A 5,314-nucleotide genomic window follows, 5' to 3' on the forward strand; every position below is an offset into this window, starting at 1 on the left:
TCTTGCTTCTTCCTCTTCCCCCATCCCAATTTTTCCCTTCTGAGTCCTTGATTTTAGTCACCCAGTAACTGCCACATGTCCAGCCCAGTTGTCCATGGAGGGGTTGCAGACCTAGAGGTTCCAGGTTAAACTACCACTAAGATGGTATACATTGTGGAACCAAATCTCCACTGTGATAGGCTCTGTAATTCAATGCTTCATCCAGTGAAATCTGTAATACAGTTACTTATTTGTCAACTAGCTTGACGTGCTAGCGGAACCTGGAGTAGTAGATTTCTCATTGGCGACTGGCCAACTCCAGGTATCTATGTAAACAAGTGACCAATAGATAACCCGGCCCTAACTGGAGAAGGAGGAAGAGATTGATCAGTGTTCTCATCACTAAGCCATGTGATTGTAACTGGTTTAAGTGCTTCATAGTTTGGAATGCCTCTGTTTGGTTCCGCCAACCTGTGCCTAACTCAAGAGTGAAGTGTGATGCATGCCCATGGAGGCAGTGTACACATTCATATCAGACAGACTCCACAGCTGTAAATTGTGTAACTTGGCTTGGAGACTCTTAAACTTGGTGATGGACTGCCATACATAGCAGAAATTCAATTGGCTGAAAATGTCATTCCCAGTAAAATTATTTTTTGGTTTCAATCAGCAAATCACTAATTAAAAAAAAAAGAATAAATTAAAACAACATTACCTTATACATGCAAGGTCCTCAATTCCATTTCTCTCTCCACAAATGCTGGCAGATCTGCTGAGTAATTTTCTTATATCCGATACCCAGTATCTTTTCTTTTTTCTTTTATGAGATGTGGGGACATTTCCTGTCCATCCCTAATTGCCCTTGAGAAGTTGGTGGTGAGCTGACTTCTTGAACTGCTGCAGTTCATGTGATGTCAGTAGACAGGTAGGGAGACAGTGCCACCATGGAATTGTCATTGAACTAGAAATCCAAAGGGTCCAGGCTAATGGCCTGGGAACAGAGGTTCAAATCCCACCATGGCAACTGGTGGAATTCAATGAATAAATCTGGAATTAAAAGCTTGTCTCAGTAATGATGATTATCATTAGTACCCTTTCTCTTAACTACCTTCAAGCCACCTTGGTTCAAGGACAATACATGCTGACTCTGGCAGCAATGCCCACATCCCATGAAAGGAAAAAGGAGGTACAATTACAAGGCTGTTAGAGAGGGAGCTCCAGGATTATGGGGAACAGAGATAGTCAGGATGGTATGAGGCTCAGAGAGGACTTGCTGGATGGTGGACTCCCCACGTGCCATTCTGTCCTTGTCCTTCTAGGTGGGAGAGGTTGCGGATTTGGAAGGTGCTGTTGAATGGTCCTCAGTGAGTTGCTGCAGTTAATCGTATATGTAGTACACACTACTGCCACTGTGTGTCATTGGTGGAGGAAGTGAATGTTTAGGTTGGTGGGTGGGATGCTGAGTATCCAGGCTGGATGGTGCTTTGAGTTCTGTGATATTTTGTCTTTGTATTAATTTATATATGTTCATACATTTTGTTATAGAATAAAAATGATTATATTTCATTTCTCTCAGCATTATATTTGCTTTGTACAGTAATACAGCACGTAGATTATGGTGATTCCATTGGATAACACTAACTGATTGATTAAGACTATCGGCAATAGTTGATTTTATTAATATCCTCCCTGCTATGACAAGTGATAGCACCATGGACCATGAAATTTGTTCTGTTACCAAGAAAAATTGAATGGCACAATTGTTTAGTGGAAGCTAGTTTATTTTACTTTGAATGTAATTCAAGAGTTTCTGAGATTTTAATTTGTATTAGTTGAGGTCTGAATAAATAACATGTTAGTCTTGTTACCCAGCTATTTTAACAGCAGTTCAATTATAATATTTTCCAATGGCTAGAACATAAAACAATTCTGATGTTCCAAAATGCAGTACTGTTTTCATTGATTCACTAAAAGGAGTGCACAAGCAGAAAATATTAGAAAAGTTAATAAAATATTCATGATTTCATATTTCATCAGTATGTAATTTATCACAGCACTTACCATACTCACTGGATAATAGAATTTCAATGCAGACTAGTAAATATTTCAGTGTATCCATGGATTTTGGCTGGTAGTGTATTGTGAATACACTGAAATGTGGAAATCTTAATTATTTCAAAACTCTTTTTCTAAGGCTATTTACTACAGCAGTAATTTAGCATAATTGAGGCACTGAGCTCAGATTAAAATCATAAATCTGTGGTGATGTTTACATTGGTTTCTCTATAGTTATACCATCCACACTTTTAATGTAAGTAAACCCTTGTTTAAAAAAGGCTGATTATTAGATCTATATATTGTAACAAATCTCAGCTTAATATAGCCTGGAGAAAGAAAATGTCGAAATCAAAGCACCCTACATGCGTGCCCTTTGCTGAAATTCTTCAGTTCATGGACAACTCATGGGCAACGGTACAGGAGTAGCAACATAGCAGTGAGGATCTTCGCTCTTATTTTCAGCTCCCTGTACTTATGTTACAGCTGCTGGAATGTTAGGGCAGGAATAATTGTCTTTTGTGTGCAAGAGATTCATAATGTTGGGGGTGCTGGTATACCTTTCATCAATAAATGCTAGGATAAGTGACAGACTAGTTGAAATTAGCCTCTATGATCAATATTGCAATGCAGGGCAACAAATCAATTACTTTTGAGCACTTGAATATCAGTTTTAAAAGTCAAATGCTAGTCTTAATTTTAAACTCTCTCAACTGATTGAGCTCTCATTAACATGGGGTTAAGTTTAAACCTCCATACCCAGAGAAAGAGTAAAGTAATGCCACCTCCCGCCCCAACTACTTTGGTGTTGCTACAACCGTCCTATAACTTTACCCACATCAAGCCACCCATATGCTCCTTTCGGCATTTTAATAGGACAGCGAGTCAGTGGGAGGTCTGGGAGGCCCGGGTTTTAAACTGGTGGGTGCAGCAGATTTGATTTTCACTCCCACTCGTCCCCCAGCAGCTCGAAACTCACTCCCAGTTGAGATAGCCTACAAGATAAACTTTTAACCGTGTCGATTGTAATGGGTACGTGCACAATTCAAGTACCTGTGCAAAGACTGTGCACCATCCCAGTTCACCCTCTGCCATTTTAACTGGCCCCCTTCTTTTAGAAGCTTGAATTCGGATGGCGGCTTCAATAATAGATATTATTTGGTGTCCCATCTTTTGCCCAAAGCTGGTCAGCTGTCATGTTGTGCCTGATTTGAATGGGCAACTAGCCTTGTAAATGATGCCTGGTCATTAAAATTAGCCATGGAAACTGTTTTCAGGACAATTGTAGGCTTCCCAGCAGGAAGTAAAATTCATTTTTATTACAAAAGATATAAACATCGCCATCTAATTACAGCTCAATGACTCCTTAAGTTGGTCTCTATATTTGCCAAATATCCTCACATGTGATTTAGATATTTTCAGAGAGCATATGGGCACAAACAAAAAAGGCCCTCAATCTAGCTAATGAGGGAGACTTTCCATCTGCTTACCTGTACAGAAAGGACAGATGTGATATCAGTAAACATATTGCAGAGGGAACAGGTTACTTGACCCTCTCATCAATGCAATCCTGAAAGAGCAAGGAATGAAACTAGCATGCAGAAACTGTCAAATCATTTTTGGATCACATAATATGAAATGGTTGGATGATTTTAGAAGGTGTATGTAATTGAAGATTTCTCAGTGCTGAATGGCTAAATTAGTTTGATGGGAACATTCCAGGAGTTGACTACTTTTGAGACAAGCAGAATTATTTTAATTGGCCTCAACAGGCATTAATGTTACAGTAAAAGCCCTAAAATGTGTTTGGTGAACTTACTGGCCTCTTGATGCTGGTAGAACTTTTCACATAAGAATATGAAGTGTCTTGAAAACAATTGGCAGCGTTCAATTACAGAATGTGAGCTTAAAGTTTATTTATTGTCACAAGTAGGCTTACATTAACGCTGCAGTGAAGTTACTGTGAAAATCCCCTAGTAGCCACACTCCAGCGCCAGTTCAGGTACACGGAGGGAGAATTTAGCAATGCACCTAACCAGCATGACTTTCAAACTGTGGGAGGAAACCTGAGCGCCCGGAGGAAACCCACACAGACACGGGGAGAACGTGCAGATTCTGTACAGACAGTGACCCAAGACGGGAATCAAATCCGGGTCCCTGGTGCTGTGAGGCAGCAGTGCTCACCACTGTGTCACCGTGCCTCCAGCGAGCGCAGAGCAAAAATGTTTTGCTAAAAAAAACCTGAGCAGCTTAGAGAGCCAGCTTTCACATATGAAAGATTCGTTTGTAAAGGAAAACCAAAAACTGTTGAGAACACAGAAGGTAGAATACTTAAAAGAGAACTTGAAACGCTTAATTCACGAACTTGTTGAAGCAGGTTCAACAAAGATAGATCTTCAATTAAATTTTGATGAACTTCAAGCAGCAGGCATCTCCAGTAAGCATCACGCAAAATGCTTGGAACAGGAGAAAGAATTGCTGGCACATCAGAACAGTAACATGAAAACAAGCAAAATGATGAACTTCTTGAACTTTGGTCCAATTTGAGCAACATGAAGGTTGAGATATGCAATATAGAACAGCAAATCTAAACTTTAAAGCAAACAATGGAAATTCTACAAAACAGATTAACCATCTAATGAGCAAATTGAAAGAGTCCAAGGAGTAGGAGTGTGATGGGATACTCCCCACTTGTCTGGATGGGTGCAGCTCCAACAATACTCAAGAAGCTTAAGAACATAACATAAGAACTAGGAGCAGGAGTAGGCCATCTGGCCCCTCGAGCCTGCTCCACCATTCAATAAGATCATGGTTGATCTTTCCGTGGACTCAGCTCCACTTATCCACCTGCTCACCATAACCCTTAATTTCTTTACTGTTCAAAAATCTATCTATCCTTGCCTTAAAAACATTCAATGAGGTCGCCTCAACTGCTTCACTGGGCAGGGAATTCCACAGATTCACAACCCGAAAAGGAATCCTTTTGCTAAATTTGTGTTTGGATGTGTTTAGTTTATTGAGTTTTGCATTATCGACATTGTTTATGTCACTACATTTCACAATCACATCATTGATGGTGAAGCACTTTGTGTGCCCTGTGATGTGAAGGACACTCGGCAGAATTTGGAACCTGTGTTAGCGGTCAGGTGCAAACAGCAACACAAGATCAAAGTCCAGCATGAGCCGGGAAGGTACGATTATTGCCGGTGAGATCACATTTCCGCCGATTTTCCACACTCCTTCGCTGATGGCATAACAAGGTTCCTAGTCCAGGGACAGT

The sequence above is a fragment of the Mustelus asterias genome, chromosome 17 (genome assembly GCF_964213995.1).
Source record: "Mustelus asterias chromosome 17, sMusAst1.hap1.1, whole genome shotgun sequence".
Classification (NCBI taxonomy): Eukaryota; Metazoa; Chordata; class Chondrichthyes; order Carcharhiniformes; family Triakidae; genus Mustelus; species Mustelus asterias.